We start from the raw sequence: 18,351 nt of genomic DNA, 5'->3' as shown, positions 1-18,351 counted from the left end.
GCCCTTTCCTGGAGGGCCAACCAACAAAGATTCAGATTGGCTGCAATCTGAAGGGTGTGTCCGCTTCCCTCCAATCGAACGGCAGCAAAGCCGGCGTTGGACCGGGGAAGCGGAGACCGAACACAAACAAGCACACAGAAGAGGATTTCAGATTCGTCGTGTCAAATGTGCCAAAACTTTATGAAAAGAATATGTTTTGTTTTTAAAAAATAAGGGCAACAATCCTTTCCCCAGAATGTGCAAAATCGCAGGTTAAAAATCGCCTTGTAATACACAAATCGTTCCCCCCTTAAAAACAAAAAGTGAACACTGCTCAAGGATTAAAAGTCAAAATAAGGGGTTTCCTCACCATGCATGACATATGCGGGGTGGGTGCAGAGGACTCCCAGCAGTGGACAGACATATGAGGGGAGGGTGCAGAGGACTCCCAGCAATGGACAGACATATGAGGTGTGGGGGCATATGACTACCAGCAGTGGCCTGCAATATGAGGGGTGGGTGCATATGACTCCCAGCAATGGACAGACATATGAGGGGTGGGTGCAGAGGACTCCCAGCAGTGGACAGACATATGAAGGGTGGGTGCATATGACTACCAGCAGTGGACAGACATATGAGGGGTGGGTGCATATGGCTACCAGCAGTGTCCAGACACATGAGGGGTGGGTGCAGAGGACTCCCAGCAGTGGACAGACATATGAGGGGTGGGTGCAGAGGACTCCCAGCAGTGTCCAGACATATGAGGGGTGGGTGCATATGACTACCAGCAGTGGCCTGAAATATGAGGGGTGGGTGCATATGACTCCCAGCAGTGGACAGACATATGAGGGGTGGGTGCATATGACTCCCAGCAGTGGACAGACATATGAGGGGTGGGTGCATATCACTACCAGCAGTGTCCCACTCCCAGGAGGATGGATGTCTTTCACACACTGCATGGCACACCACATGTGGGTGAGAGGATATATAACACATGCATACCCACCCATGGCGGATGCAGCACAATACACACCCTGATTTCATGCCAACAGACTGTATAGTCATGTAACTTCATACAAAACTAAGATAGCCAAAGGGAACACACACTGTCACGCACATCCCAGGACTGATAGGAATGTGCAGGTGCTGGTCCAGCCACCAAGATTTTGGCTCTCATGGAATGAATATGGTTCAATTCCACTAGATACAATGCCCACAATTGTGAGTCAGGTGCCCAAATACCCTGCATAACAAGTACCATTTGTGTGGTAGGCCGTGATTACACACATGCATAGTGCTGTAAAGGGGCAATTTGTCCCTGAAGGCATTCCTACATACACAAAACACAAGTACAGTGACTAGCAAGGATGGCACAGACGATTCAGCAGGAGACATCGGTGAGCAGGCATGGCCATTGTTGAAGGGATCCCTCACCAACAAAGGAAATGTTGACACAGGTCAGCACAAAAATTGCGCAAATGTTCGCAGGGAACATGTCAGGTGCCACAGTGGAAGGAACACTCCTTGGGACAATGTCTCCAAAGAAAATGAACACACACTACCAATGATTATTTGCATAGACATTGTGATGGCACACAGATACCATGGTCCACCTCATGACCATCATACAAAAATATTTCTCAGAGCCCTAACACATTACCAGAACAACAACTCCAGGAGCCTCATCACCAACATCAAGTACCTGAAATGCAATAGTGTTGAAAGTAAAAGAAAAGGATTTATTCAGCACCATAAAAAATAAATTAATAAGAAACTATGTACAAAGGCCAATGGCCAGTCCATTTCTCAAGTCCAAGGGTGGACATAGGGCACGGCGTCCACCCCTAACCTTGCCTGCACAAAGTAACCTCAAGGTTTGTCGACCAGGGGGGGGCATCATCAGTGGCAGGACCAGGCACCGCAGGGACAGGAGGGCGATGGGTAGGTGTGGTGGATGCAGGGGTGGACGTCTCCACCACAGGGGGTAGGGCAGCGCCAAAGGTGGAGGTGAGCTCAGCGCTGCACGCTGCTGCTAGGACGTCCAGACTAACCCCTGCACCTGAAGATACCCCAGGGCCAATGGAGGGTGTGGTGGCCGAGGGATGGGGTGCAGCACTCTTGGGGGAGGGGGTGGACATGGGGGGGGACTCAACTTCCATGCACAGGGACTTCCTCGCCCGCTTGTGGGGTGGTGTCTCAGTGTGAGCGAGGTCCAGCTCACCCATGTAGGTCTCCTTGGGTGAGGCATTGGCAGGGAAGCTAAGGGGAGTGGTTTTGGAGGAAGCGGGTTGTGAGGACTGCAGACTCCGACTGTGGCTGCGTGTCTGTTGTCTGCCCCCAGACCCTGTGGGTGTGCCTACATCCCCCTGAGTGTGCATGCCAGGAGGTGTGTGCTGTGCCTTACTTGGGGGTGTGCTGGATGTGTCTGTTGGTGTGCGTGCCCGTGACTGTCTGGGTGTGCGTTGGGCAGGCATGGGAGAGGGCAGTGTGGATGGGTCCGGGGTAGGGGGGGGACGCAGCGCTGCTGGGCAGTAACTGCTGCCGTCAGTGAAGAGTCCATGGACCGCAGAATCCTGCGTAGGTCAGTCATCATTGCTGACATGCCCTCCATGAACGACACCACCTGAGTGAGCAGTTTAGTGTGTTCATGGAGGACATTCAGCACTGATGCCTGGCCAACCTGCAACTGCCACAGGATGTCCACAGACTCTTCACTGAGGGCAGCAGGGGTGACAGGGGCATGGGGTGTGGTGCCTGGGACGAAGGAGACATGGTGGGTCTCTGCACGGACAGGAGGGACGGGAGCAACTGGGAGGGCGGAGATGGTAATGGAGGAGGCGGGGACAGATGTGGTGATGCTGCCAGTTGTTGTTCCAGCCTCCACCTCCTCGGGGAGGTCAGCCTTGGACCCGTCGGCGTCGTAGATGCTCTCGCCTCCAGACAGGTCCTCCGACTGACTCCCATCGCCCTCCGTGCCACTGGCTCCTGCTGACTCCACAGCACTGGTGGCACTGTTGCAGGGTCCCTCCTCCAGGTCCATGCAGGTGTCTCCCTCGGTTTCGGATGATGATTCTGTGGGCAAGGAGAAGAAACCGAAATGCATAAGTCACCCGTATACATCTGACACATGAGCACAAACCAATTTGTCACAGTGCAAATCCGGCAATACATCATGAGTAACAGGTAGATTACTCCGCACATATGTAAGCCCTGTACTGACCAGTTTGTAGACCCACTATGACACTTGGACACCAGGACAAAAAGAACACACCAGGCCACAACTTGACTGAGAAATACACTGAGAAGCTAGTGTCTGTGAACCGGTGAGCACAGCAATAAAATGAAGTCATACCACCTCTTGTTTACCCTGAAAGAAACATCAGTGGTGCACCCAAGGTAAACTAACACACCTCAATACTCAAGGTGTCACCACACTCCGAGACCTGTAAGTACTTTGGAACACCAAACAAAAAAATGTGGTTACCTTGGGACTCACAATACTTTACTCAATCGACATGTTTTGAATGTGGCAATTCGCCATTTTGTGAAAAGAACACTCATGTGCCTGCATGAACTATGTCGCACAAGGCAGTGCACACAAAAGTACTTTTACACTGTCATCGAAGAAGCTGGCACCTTTTCTAAGAAGCCACAGTTAGAAATAAATGGGGTTTCAGAAAGTACATATACATGGGCCCATGGAGGTCTGGATGTCTTGAGACCTGAGTCAATGTGATTGATACAGATCAAGAAGTGACACCTCTTATTCAGGGTTACAATAACTGTGCTTGAAAAATTGCTTCATTTACATAACATCACCTCGTGGGGCTGGGACCACATATTTGTGACAAACAACCATCAACAGATTGTTGTGAATAGCCACACAATCACAGCCCAGTGTGAGTATGCACAAGCAAAATGTGTATCCCTGTCCAGTGGACACATGTAGCACACATTTGAAAAACACAAACTAGGCCAGGGAGCAATGCGACAGAGGCAGACCTATGCTGAACCCACAGTGAATGTGCACAGTGTTGGATGACAGACATGATTAGGAGGCCAGAGTGTCTCAGGGGACTGTAGTGGGCACACTGCTCCGTGGTCCTGGAATGAGCTGACTGTACCATGTTCAACCGTCATGGCAATATGCATATCTCACATGTCTGAGGCCACAACATTGGTCATGCATGCTGCAAGGGTGTTCAGTTGAAAGCTCACACTCCTATGTTGAGAATCATCATCAGTGACAACAAATATGGACTCCCAACATAGTGAACAGGTCATGGCACAGGCAAGGTACCAACACAAGTCACAGACCACCCTCCAACATGATGTAGAAAGCTATGTGCACTTAGATTTATTGGCACCCTAGATGACCATGTGCAAATGTGATTACACACAGACCAGGGGACACATGTCAAGGAGGGGAAGGGATGAAAAAGAGCACCAGGTGATATTGGGGAACAGAAAAGGCACTGCACATATAAACACTGAGAGTGTATTCAGGCTACAGAGCACTTCCAAAAGCTGGCGACACATAACACGACAAAAAGCCATGTACCTACCCCCTCCTTGCTGCAGTCTCTCCTGTAACTGCCTATCGAGGTCAGGGACGACCACTGCCAGGACACGTTTCATGTGGGTGGTCAGGCGTCGTCGGCCGCCATGGGGGCGAGGACTGTCGAGCCCCAGCTGGACCCGGGCGATCCGCCGGGTCCAGCATCGGATGTCCTGCCACCTCTTACGGAGCTGTGACAGCTGCCGACTACGCTCCCCCGCAGTTCTCACGGCCCTGACGACATTGTTCCAGATCACCCCCTTCTCGTAGGCAGTTACCTGTCAGGATGACAAAGTGACACTACATCAATACACCTGCTCCATGTCCCAGAGACACACATTAGAACCTCTTTGAAATGTTGAACAGGTCATAGGATGCTGACAGGAATTTGCTCATTCACAATAAGAAATTTGCATGTGTGCAAGCACCAATGCACTACATGGCATTCAAAGTCAACAGGTGGCATGAGGGGTGCGACTTACTCACTGATCATGCCACACACTGTGCAGCACATGCAACAGCAGGTTGTGTATTAGCAGTGTAGCATGTGCTATGTTCATTGACATTGATATTGGCCGACTCTCAATCTTCATTCTTACAAACAATGTCTTGCAGGGCACTGCCTGTCCCAAGACCAATGCCAGAGTTGGGTGTCATGAGGGAACGTGCCTGCATCCAACGTTACAGATTCACTCAACAGTTGATTGAGGACTTGAACAACAGGCTGGCACCACACCTCCAACCGCGACACAGGCATCCTACTGCGCTGACCCCAAAGATGAAGGTGATGGCAGCCCTACATTTTTTTGCCACAGGTACGTTTCAATTCACCATAGCTGATGTTGGTGGGATGTCACAGACAATGTTCAGCCGTGTCCTGTGTGATGTTTTAGCAGCCATGTTGGAGCACCTTGATGAATTTATCACATTTCCTACTCCTGAGGAGTTGACAGATGTCAAGGGTGATTTCTATGCCCTGGGAGGGATGCCCCATGTCATTGGGTCCATTGATGGTACACATGTGGCTTTGGTACCACCACCTGCACAGGAACAAGCCTATCGCAATAGAAAACATTCCCACTCGATAAATGCCCTTGTGGTGTGTCTTGCTAACATGCTGATTTCCCATGTCTGTGCACGTTTTCTAGGATCAGCACACGATGCCTACATCATGAGGCGTAGCAGGGTGCCACAAATGATGCTGCGGCTGCACAATGATTGAGCATGTCTTGTTGGTGGGTATACTCTGTTTGTCCTGTGTGTTGCGGTATCTTTAGCTCTTACGGCATCTCCTGACCCACTTTTTTACATGATGTTTCCATGTAGGGGACTCTGGATATCCCAACATGCCATGGCTAATGACACCTGTCCGCAACCCAAGAACAGCTGTAGATCACAGGTACAACAATGCACGCGGGCAGACCAGGCGAGTGATTGAGAGGACGTTTGGCCTCCTGAAGAGCCGATTCCAGTGCCTGGACAAGACAGGTGGGTCCCTCCCTTATGCCCCGGAGAAGGTCTGCCGAATCTTCCTAGTGTGCTGCATGCTGCACAACATGGCAATTGAGAAGGCAGTGCCACTCATCCTGGATCCGGATGAGCAGGAACATCCACCCGTGGAGGATCAAGGGCTTGCTCACAAGGCTAGTGATGAGGAGGAGGGGGAGGATGATATCCGGAGTCAGCTCATACGCAACTTCTTCTCATAATGGTGAGTCACTGGGTATGAGTGTGCAAGCTTGTAGCATTGAGTGGCATGTGTTGCAATGTGTGTGTCCAGCTGACTGAATGCAAAGTGACTTTGATGTGTGTTCTGATGTGTCACTCGAGTGATGATGTCATGCCACACAGTTTTGCGGAGAGACTTTCTTTGAAATTTACATGTGTCCAACATTGTTCATGTTTTGTAAATGTCCCTGTGTGAGGCGAGAATTCTTTTAGGTAACTTCTTGTGTGTCTGTAATTCCCAGGTTTTTGCGCCTGTTGTCTGCTCGTGTCATCTTTGTCCTCCTGCTGTTCCTCATGAGGATTGCAACATATGCTAAATCAGCGTTCCATGCACGGACATGTGGAAATGTCAGTTTGGGTAAGGATAGCAGCAAGGCTTTTTGGTGGTGGTACGGGTTGGGAATGTGTGGGCCTGCTTCTGTGCATGTTGTGGTACCATGCATACATGTCTTCTCACCATGGAGCACATAACATGTAGCATCACTCCCATGACATGATAGTCACCCTTATTGACTGTCATCTGTAGTGGAGTGTGGCATCTGATGAAGGCATCAATGTGTGTAAACCTTGCCTCTGAAACATTGCGGATGCTACGGGTGGACATAGTGTGGGACATCACAACAACAGGCTCTATGGGGAATTGCAGCCTCTCCGTGTGCAGCAGGATTTGTTTGGCTCATCCCCTTGACTTGTGTGCCAGTTCATTGGGATTGACATCATCCGTGTCGTGAAGGGGGGGTCCAGCGTATGTCCCACATGTTCTATCAACTGACCTGTGAGTCAGTACACATGGATCCATTTCCCTTTGTGTGTGTATGTGGAGTAAAGGTGTTCAACACAATCCAAAGTGCCTCATCTCTGTCACTGCAGCTCTCTTGCCAGTTTGCATGCGTCACCTATGGCATACTTGGCAAATATTGAGGATATGTGTATATCTACTTTGGCAACATGCATGCAGTTATTCATGGCTAATAATATCTATTGTGCATGAAGATCCTGGTCGTGTATGTATTTGTGCTGGTTGCTCCCCACAAAGGGACGTGAACACATGCTGATGGTGTGTCTCCTGTGCGCAGCTCCCCATTTTGTTGCCTGACCCTGTGACCGTCATTTTTGGTGATTGGTCATACATTTTCTTGTAGTGACCCATGAGTTACCTGACACTCCTTCGTTTACATACACCTGTTGCACTGTGCCTTTCTGGCCTCCTTGTCTTTGTGTGCTACTTTTTGCATAGTTTTTCACCCCTTCCGCCTGCTGCTGCCTCACCTGTGGCACCGCCCCGCAGAGTGCCATGATTCTGCAACCCACACGCCTCCAAAATGCTCCTCCCTTCCCCCCTCCATCCATTCTTCATGCAGCCAGTAGCTTGTCTCTGCCACTGTTGCGCCAACGCCGTGCCAAAGGCAGGACCGTGTGCGCCTGCAACATGCACAGTGCCCGAGCCTCTGGTCCTTGCATGACCCACGTCACACAACAGGCTCATGCTGCAGCCAACCTCCAAGCAATGTCCTCCACACAATCATCCGCCTGCTATCAGGCAACCCCTAAGCGCACACACGACACCTTCGCATGCTGAGTGTGCAACTCCAACTGCCTACACAGCGCTGCCCAGCCTACCAGACCCTGTCAGGGCAACCAGGTCATGTGCCTCCTACTCCACACCCGCTCCGTCCACCAGCATGCCATTGGACTCTGTTACCTCCTCAACCCAACAGGGCCACACATCACCTTCATGACAGTAACCTGGACATAAGCATCCTCAGCACACGACTTCTTCATTGCCATCTCAGACGGATACAAGATCACCCGCAGGGACGGCACCAACAATCCCGGAGGATGAATTGCAATTGATTCACAAGTACACCCTCAGAGTCACAAATCCGGGTTTGCAGCAACTCCCTGGCAACCCTCAGAGTGACACTCATCTACAGATATCCAGGCCTACATCCACAATTGCGATAAGCCATCAACACGTACATCTGCACGCACGCCCTCACCTCCACAGGCTACATGTGGCTGGGGGCCAGTAACTTCTGGCTGGAGGAGAACCACACCGCCATCCATCATTGGTCCATCAACATTTTGATTGACGTCTCCGACAACCAACACACTGCCCCACACCCTGCTAACGATCCCCCAAAGATGATTGATGTAAGTCACCACAGACAAGCTGTGTGGGACACTCAAAACAACACCAACGCAACACCCTGAAACCTCACGCACTGGATCAGCAACTGATCCAACAATCTTTCCACATTGACAGACTTTCCTGTGAAGCTCAACAATAGTTAAGGCACCTGGGACAAGACAGACCTACTGGACTCCTACAGACGTAGCCGGACTCTTGTGCACACCTTGCAACACAAAGAGCCATCATTTACCTTACAGGCCTGGAAAAGACCACACACAGCCATCACCATATCATCAGCAAGGACAAGTGGAGATCCTTCAGATAGTGCTGAGACACCAAAACACACGACATCAAGGAGCTCATCAGCATTGTGCGTGAACTGACAGCAGATCTCCATCTAAGACACCCCACCCTTACAAGGCAGATCACATCCCTTGCAAATTTGTACCACTGCTAGCTCATGGCCATACACAACAGCCTTGGCACACAGAGGCAGACAGCACTATTACCCATAGGACAAACCCCACTAAGGTTCTGGACTCCCGTCAGCAGCAAGTACACCACCTGGCTCATGTGCACCATCCACTCTGGCTCTCCATCAGGCCCCTTCCCACACAACATCTCAACCACATCATTCCCCATCCTTGCAGCCAACGTCCAGCGCGTCCTGAATGTCTCCTTTGAGTTGGCCACATTCCATGGGTTCTGGAGGCATGCAGAGACCCAGGCCCTTCTTAAACAACAGACGGCAGTACCGCAGGATCTCCTGGTACATCACCCTGCTTCCCTACCCATCAAATGTCATCCGGAAGACACTCAACAAGCAACTGACATATTTCCTCCACGCAACCAGCTCCAGGCAACTGGCACCAGACCGTATTCCACAGTAATCACACCACTGCAACCGTCATCATTGCCACCACCAACAACAACTTTGCCCTGCTCAACAATGGTGAGCCCACCCCCCTTGACCTCTCAACGGCATTGTACACCATGTGCTACCACACTGTCAACTCACACATCTCCAACACTGGTATCCAGAGGAGGTCCCAGGATTCAATCAGAAAGTAGCTCACCAGCAAGGCCCAGGGAGTCTGCCTCCACCCTGCAGCATGTAGTACACTGGGGTCATGTGGCACATGCCCCAGGGCTCTTCTCTCAGCGGGATGATCTTCAATGTCTCCATGACCCCCTCTCCACCATCACATGCGCACACAACCTCATCATCATCTCGTATGCCATTGACACCCAGCTGCTCCTCAAACTCACCAAAGAGCCAGACATTGCCAGATCCAAACTTCAAGAAGGCATGAGATCCATTGACGAATGGCTGAACATCAGCCACCTGAGGCTGGACTTGGACAGGACTGAGGTCATCATCTGAGGATTATCCCCTTACAGCTGGGGCAACTCCTTGTGTCCCACTGGTCTGGGCACCGCACCCGCACCCAGTGGCCACGCACGCAAGCTGGTGTTCATCATGGACCTATCGCTGACAATTACCTTGCAACTCACCACCATCTGTACCTCATGCTGCAACACCCTCCGCATGCTGCAAATGATCCATAGATAGATCCACTACAAGGCAAGACAGACCGTCCCCCAGGTCAACGACACCAGCCGGCTCAACTACAGCACCGGCCTCTACGTGGAACTACAGCAGGACTGCAGGAGAAGTAGTCCACATCCAGGGTGCATCCGCACACCTCATCTTCAACATCCCCAGCCCCAGCCACATCACCGTCCACCTGAGATAGCTAGAATGGTTCACTGTCTGCTGCAGGATCACCTTCAGACTCCTAATCCACACTCAGGAGGCAGTCCACAACCCCAGACCCAAAACAAACCTTGGACGTCTGTCATCCAACACCCCGTTGTCCCAAATCCGTGCAGGCCACATTGCCCTGGCCACCATTCATCACATCCACATAAACACTGCATGCAGGAGATAGTTCTCCCACCTCACCAAACAGACCTGGGACTCCCTCCCCGGGAACATCAACATGACCCATGACCTGTACACCTTCATGATACTCTTCCAAATTGGTGTGTCTGAGCAGTATTGCAAGCCCCCCCTCAGCAGCTTGAGGCCATCACGGGTGAATATTGGGCTACATGTCTGTATTTGGTGATACATTGAGACACATGTGTGTCCTCGACCGGACTCAGATCCAAGTGTATGGATGGCTGGAGTTACTTCCACACTCAGGCATACTTTGACATATCCCCACACGTATGTTGTCGACTCATGCTAAATGACTGCAACAAGAAATTTCACATAGTAATTATTTAATTATAGGTCTGGGGCATGATTTGTGCACAGAAAAAGGTGACAATAGAATCCAAAGTTCACAGGGGGAGAAGGGATCCTTGCCTTTTGAAGTCATTAGAGTCCAGACCACAGTGTTTGGCATCATTAGTCAGACTGTGACCAGCAAGTCCATGTGGCAGATGATGTCAGTCAATGAGGTGATGCTGTCGCACATGAAGGCCAGGTGCCAGGCCAGGTGACCTGGGAGATGTGGATGTGCCGCTGCCTCTCACGGTCTTTTCCGTGGACAACCCACCTTCCTCCGGGGACCCTCAGATGCAGGCCTTGACGATGCTTGGGACGCTCCGTCGGACAAATCCTCCTCCTCCTCCTCTTCCCTCCCTGTGGCTGGTGGTGGTCTTCGCCTGGTGGCACAGGGAGGGTTGGCCATGTTGTCGGCGATCCGACAGAGTGAATGGCCTATGTCCCTTTGCACCGCCAGGAGCTCAGCCAGTCTTGCCTCCATCCGTCCTTGGTGTTCTTGTTGACTGGGGTATTGCTCGGCCTGCTGGTTCTTGATCTCTGTGAGGGTCACCACTACCTGGCTGAACTCCCTGGTGTCACGCCGGTATGCCTCCATGATGTTGTGTATGTGTGACATACCGGTCCCTTCAGCTGGCTGGTCAGGTTCTCGCCTCCACCTGCCTCCACTCCCACCACCCCTGCCCACTCGAGCCTGGCCTGCCGTTGTGTGCACATCCGGTCTACGGGACCCCTGAGGGATGGCAGTGGCAGTGTTGTCTGCCTCCTCCTGGGTGCCCGGCACTCCTTGTCCCTCCTGGTCAGACTGGCTCAGTTGTTCACTGCGGGCAGGGCTCCTCGGTGACTCCTGGGATGTGGCAGGAATGGGGGTGGTGGTTGGCACAGATGGTCCTGAACCAGGTTCTGCAGTGGCTTGGACACCAGAGGGTCCAGGTCGGTCGGGGTCATCCGCGGAATGTTGAGTGGCGTCGCTGCCGGTGGGATCAGGTTCCTCCCGGGCCAGGGACTGTGAATCTTCACCCCCATTCTTGTGGGTAGATTCATCACGTTGCCCTGTGTGTGAGAGACAGACAATGTTAATGCTGTTTCATGCTACATGCATGTATCATACACATTCTAGTTGGCACTGTTCCTCCAGGTAGTTATATGTGCCTAGCATTCTCCTCAATGTTCATTTGTGGATGGGTATGTTGCGGGGGACAGTTTGATATGTTCTCCTGAGTCTTTGACATGTAGATTTTTGGCTTGGATGCTTCTTTGGCTATGTATTGGTGTTGTTGTGTTACATGTTCATTGTGACTGTGGGTACATCCATTGCCTGTCCCGGGGTTGTCTGCTTGTGTAAGGGGTGTGTGTGACAGGGCCTGCTGGTGGGAGTAGTGTGATTTGGCAGTGGGGCTCCCAGGTGATGTAGCTGTCCCCCCATGGAGCATGCTGCCATGACAGTGAGTGTGAGTTCCTGTACTAGATATCTGACCTTGTTGTTTTGGGTTTGTGTTTGCACTGGTCACAAGAGGGCCTTGTGCTGCCTACACCCAGGCCGAGTGTGAGCTATCTTGTCAGTACTTTCCCAATCCCTGTGCATTGCGCATGGTGCATGGGTATGTACCTGGGCTATATGGGATGAGGGCAATTGTATCTGATTTTGAGTTCAACAATGTGTTTTGTGCCACCCACCCTCCCAGCATACCGGACATCCATTCTTGGGTTGGTGCTTCGTGTAGCATGGGACATAGCATGGCCTTGCTTTCTCAATGGAGCATACACATGTTAGTGGCATTAGCTTTATTTTTGAGTGTGGTTCTGGCCAGTGAAGGCTTGGGGGTAGTTGCATGCATTTTGTGCAGTTGGGGTGTGGATGCCATTACCCCGATGTTACGTAAGTTGTTTGTGTACTCACCAGGCTCTGGAAGTCCTTGCAGTCCATGTACTCCCACCGGCGGAAGCAGGGCTATCACCTTCTTCTCCCAGGGATGGTAATGTACTGGTCTGCGGGGCGTACCACCTCCAGTGATGTTGCTCTGGGCATGGTCCTCATTCATTTTGCGCTTGACTGCCCTCTGCAGATCATACCACCTGGCTTGGCATTCATTCCTGGTCCTTCTGATGGGTGCAACAGCATTCACCCTATCGACGATCCTCTGCCACAGGCGTGATTTTTCAGCTATGGTGGTCTGTCTGACCAATGTTCCAAACACATTTTTGGTGGGTGTGTTATAAGGGGTGGTTGAGAGTTTGCCCCTTTGTTTGCCTGTTTGGATGTGTCCAGGTCAGTCATTTCAATTTTTAGTGCACTGTAGACGTGTTTTGTGGTGTTGTGCGACATCACGTATGTACGGTGCGTACACCGCCATTGCTATGTATGGTGCGTACACCGAAATCGCGTATGTACAGTGCGTACACCGAAATCACGTATGTACGGTGCGTACACCGCCATTGCTATGTATTGTGCGTACACCGACATCGCGTATGTACGGTGCGTACCCCGCCATTTCTATGTACGGTGCGTACACCGACATTGCATTTGTACAAGTCATTCCCCGTGTACGGGACGTTTTCGGTACGAATCGTAAATCGGAAAGCCGGTCCGGATCGTACTTGTACGCTCGGACTGTCTTTTTACGGTTCGTACGGAAAAGTGTCCGGGTCCGTCTCGTACAACTTTTCCCGCTACGATTCGTACGGATCGGGCCGATCCGTATGTACTTTTTCCCGTACGAATCGTACTTCACGGGTCGGACGTGACTTGTACGATTCGTACGGAAAAAAATACGGATACGCGTCATACGGGAAAAGAAAATACAGGATCGGAATCGGCCCCATTATGTAAAAAAATTAAATATATACATATAAAATATAATATATATATATATTTAATAATATTTACAATTCATTATTGTAATAACTTATAAATTGTTAAAAAACATTTTATAAATTATAAATACATACATACACATACAACAATAATATAAATAAAAATAGATATAACAAATTGAAAAAATTGTTAAATAAATTATACACTACATTAACAAAAACAGTAAATATTGGATAGCGTAGGGGTAAAAATTACTATTTCCACTCCAAAAAGTGCAAAAATAGGGAAAGTGTTGGATAGCGTAGGGGTAAAAATTACTATTCCAACTCTAGAGAGTGCAACAGTAGGGAAAGTGTTGGATAGTGTAGAGGTTAAAATTACTATTCCAACTTCAGAGAGTGCAACAATAGGGAAAGTGTTGGATAGCATAGGGGTAAAAATAACGTACTAATAATTACAATATTTTTTTAAAAATAAATAATAATTTAATTATTAAATAACAATAAATTAATTAACAATACCAATAAATAAGTACTTACAAATAATTACCAATTAATAATTAATTAACAATTAAATTGATGCTAAATACAATTAAATAACAATTTTTAACAATTAATTACCAAATTATAACAACATAAATAATACATTTTCAATACCAAAAAACAATAATTATTAAAATTATTTAGCAATTAATAATTAAGTAACAATACATTATTGATAAATAGCAATACACATTAATTAATGACAATTAATTAACAATTATTATTTAATGAAAACATTTCTCCCAAAACATAAAAATATTAATTATTAAAAAGTTTTTACCCACCCTATTGCCCTATAAACTCACAACACACTTCAATAATAAATGAATACACTTAATATAATTACCAGTTAATAAAAAATAATTACCAATTAATACAAATTAATTACCAATTAACAAATATTTACCATAAAATTAATTATCAATACCAATAAATAAAAATAAATAATTACTTAATTACAATTGAATTACTTCCCACCCTATTGCCCTATAAACTCACAACAAACACCCTTCAATAATAAATTAATACACTTAATATAATTACCAATTAATACATTAATAACAATTAATTACCAATTAATAAAAATTGATTACCAATTAACAAATATTTAACAAAAAATTAATTATCAATACCAATAAATAAAAATAAATAATTACTTAATTACAATTAAATTACTTCCCACCCTATTCCCCTATAAACCCACAACCCGCTACAAAACTAAAACGCAAAATTTACTTAAAAATAATGACTAATTCCGAAAATTTTTAAATTAATTTAATATAATTCAATTACTTCCCACCCTATTCCCCTATAAACCCACAACCCGCTACGGTACTAAAACGCATAATTTACTTTAAAATAAAATTACTAACTTCTAAAAATGTTATACATATATTCTAAAACTAGTACAATAGTTAACAAAAAATATAAACAGAAACATATAAAATACATAATAAAATACATAACACTAATATAAATATTGATATTATTAACATCAATATTTTTGCTAGCGATATTACTAACTTCGATATTAACAAAAACAATATTTCTTTCCTTCAGGTCGATATTCTGGTCGTCGATATTCTGGTCGTCGATATTCTTGACTTCGATATTGTGTCCCTACGATATTTCAAACATTATTATTGTAGGTCGAAATTAAAAACTCAATATTTAGACTGATTACCCTTTAAGGGATATATTCGGGGTGTTGCTATACCCAAACAGGCTAGGGTGTTGCGGGTGATCCGGGGCAGCCTTGCTAGTGTGAAAGCTGAGTTAACACTGTTGGATGCGTCCTCATCAGACCTACAAATGCAGAATAAACGCAGCGCACTCATCTTAGAGTTTAACGAACACGCTGACAGAGAGGCGTCCCTGCTTGGGAAGTACCAGACGGCCCGTAGATACAGGGAGGGAGAGCGCCCCGGGAAGACACTAGCGCATCTGGTGCACCCTCCCAAGGGGGCTGGACACATAGCGACAATCATAAGAGATGACGGTACGATAGCAACAGATGACATGACATATTAGCAGAACTGGTGACATATTATCGCTTCCTCTACTCTACCACACTCGCCAAGGACTTCTCCCAACACCTAAAATACTTGGAAGAAGTTGCCATGGTCTGGCTTACCAAAGGTCAGGCGGACTTCCTGGCAGACCCCTTCACGGTGGAGGAAATTATGCTTGCTATAGATGCCCTCACGTGTTCTAAAGCACCGTGACTCGATGGACTAACGGGGGTCTTTTATAAAGCCTTCAAAGAGAGTTTAGCGGCAAAACTCCTGGAAGTCTATGCAGAGGCCATGGAAACTGGCGCTCTCCCTCACTCTATGAGAGAGGCAGCCATCTCTCTGTTACTAAAGCCGGGTAAAGAACCCATAAGCTGCTCTTCCTATTGCCCCATCTCCCTCATAAAGTTTGACAATAAAATTCTTGCCAAAATGTTATCACTAGATTATCACTGTTGCTGTAACAGATACTCTCCCCAGTACAGTCAGGTTTTATTACACACCGCTCCACAGCCCTCAATCTGGGAACAGTCTTTTCTGTTATCAACTACATTGAACCCACTACCCCATGGCTGTGGCATTATTAGATGCAGAAAAAGCCTTCAACTCACTCAAAAGGCCTTTTCTCATGGCCACGCTGAGCAAATTAGGCCTTTAACAGCCCGACTCAGAGTAAATGGTTCTCTGTCCCCTCCCATTCCAATCATGCGTGGAATGCGTTAAGGATGTCCACTATCTCCATTATTATTCATAATTGCACTAGACCCTCTGGTCACCATATGCAGGAAAAACACATGTTCCGTGGTTTACAGTTTCCTGACGGCTCCCTATTAATGTCGATGTATGCGGATGATATCTACAACCCCTGGTGGAGGAGGTCGGATGATTTGGGACCATGTCGGGCCTAAAGATAAACTGGTGGAAGTCGGTTCTGTTCACGGAAGCAGCCTTAGCAGCCTTAGCAGACAAGACCGACTATCCATTGGCAGTGGCCGAAGATACAACTACATTTCTCGGGGTCCACCTCCACAGAGATAAAGGACAAGTCATACTCTTAAACTACGGGCTTGCAGTTGAGAAGCTTGTATTACAGGTAGAGAGGTGGATGCAGCTGCCCTATCTATGGCAGGCCGCATATCGCTTATTAAAATGAAAGTACTGCCCTGTTTCCTTTACCTGTTCCGCACCATACCCATTCCACTTACCAATGCATTTTTTAGTCAACTGTGGGGAATGCTTATAAAAGTAGTTTGGGCCGGTTGCAGGCCTGGGATACTCTCACACTCTCGTATAACTGGGGCGGGGTCACGGTCCCGGATCCTCAACTTTATTTTTTGGTAGCACAGGCCCAATATGCACATCACTGGTTCCATCCGGACGTCCGAATACCTTACACGAAACCCGACTGGGAAATGGCGACCTCTTCGCCATTGGAAACTTTACTCCCTAAGGGCATACCGCTAGACCCACAAGACATTAAACCCCTCTCTTCCACCTGCTGGGACTGGCGTAAACTCAATACCATGTTGGGAGATGGCCCTCTTTACTCGCCGGCTATTCCGCTGCCAAATAACCCGTTCCTCCCACTTACCACCAAAAAGGTGGTACAGAATACCCTCGCTAAACTAGGTTTGGATACTTTTGGTTCCCTCTTTCCTGAGGGCTTAGGTGAACTCCCCGGGATGACTTACATGGTCAATCTCATAGTCGCTAGACCTTTGAAGACACTTTGCTCCAGCATCACTACTTTTCCCTCCCCATATGGGGACTTTACCCAACTCACTTTGCTTCTTACAGATAAAGTAGGAACACACCTGGTTACTAAGCTATACAAAGCCTGTATGACACTCAAAAAGGTACGGGACAGAGGGGTCCGACAGCACTGGGAGGAAGATCTGGGGCGTTCCCTGACAGATAAGGAATAGGCATTCTGTCATGACCAAATCCAGAAAATATCCCCAAATCATAGACATAAGCTCCTTCACTTTAAACTTATCCATAGGACATACATCACTCCCCGACAACTTGCCCGATTTGACCCTTCCAAGTCATCTAACTGCCCTAAATGCAACATGCAAGACACCGACTTTGCCCACATGGCCTGGTCCTGTCCTCAAATACTTTATGAATTCAAACGCCTAGGCAGTCTAAATTTAAGCAACTCAATTGTACAATAAGAACACTAATATTGTAGAAGGAGACACATTGTACATGATATTAATAAAACCAAATACGAAATTTATTATGTATGAATTGCACAAAAATGATAATAAATTGATAATGGACAATTCAAAATTTAGGGATACAGTTCAAAAAATGTCAAACAATGTACACAATACATGGCAAATAATGAGCTGAATCAAACATACAATACAAGAAATCACAGAATACAAAAATAGACAGACAGAAGTGGCTGAGGCCGAGATGTTCTCAACGCGCGTTTCGACGCTAGCAAAGCGTCTTCATCAGGAGAGCCACAATATCTTTGATCCTAAAAATGTGCAAAAATATCATGTAAAACAGAATATAACACAAAAGATTTTTTTATAACAGTAATTTTTTTCTTTAAAAACACTTTTCATGTACAATGTGTCTCCTTCTACAATATTAGTGTTCTTATTGTACAATTGAGTTGCTTAAATTTAGACTGCCTAGGCGTTTGAATTCATAATGTTATTTACCCTGTCCTAGGAGTCTTTTGTTAGTCCCTACAGGGGGTCCCTAATTCTAGCCTGTCCTCAAATACTGCCATACTGGATAGATATATTTCAAGTGATAGCAAAAATAATTG

This window comes from Triturus cristatus, chromosome 1_1 (assembly GCF_964204655.1).
Source record: "Triturus cristatus chromosome 1_1, aTriCri1.1, whole genome shotgun sequence".
Taxonomy (NCBI): domain Eukaryota; kingdom Metazoa; phylum Chordata; class Amphibia; order Caudata; family Salamandridae; genus Triturus; species Triturus cristatus.
The sequence above is the reverse complement of the archived record's forward strand: the minus strand, read 5'-3'. Positions refer to the sequence as shown.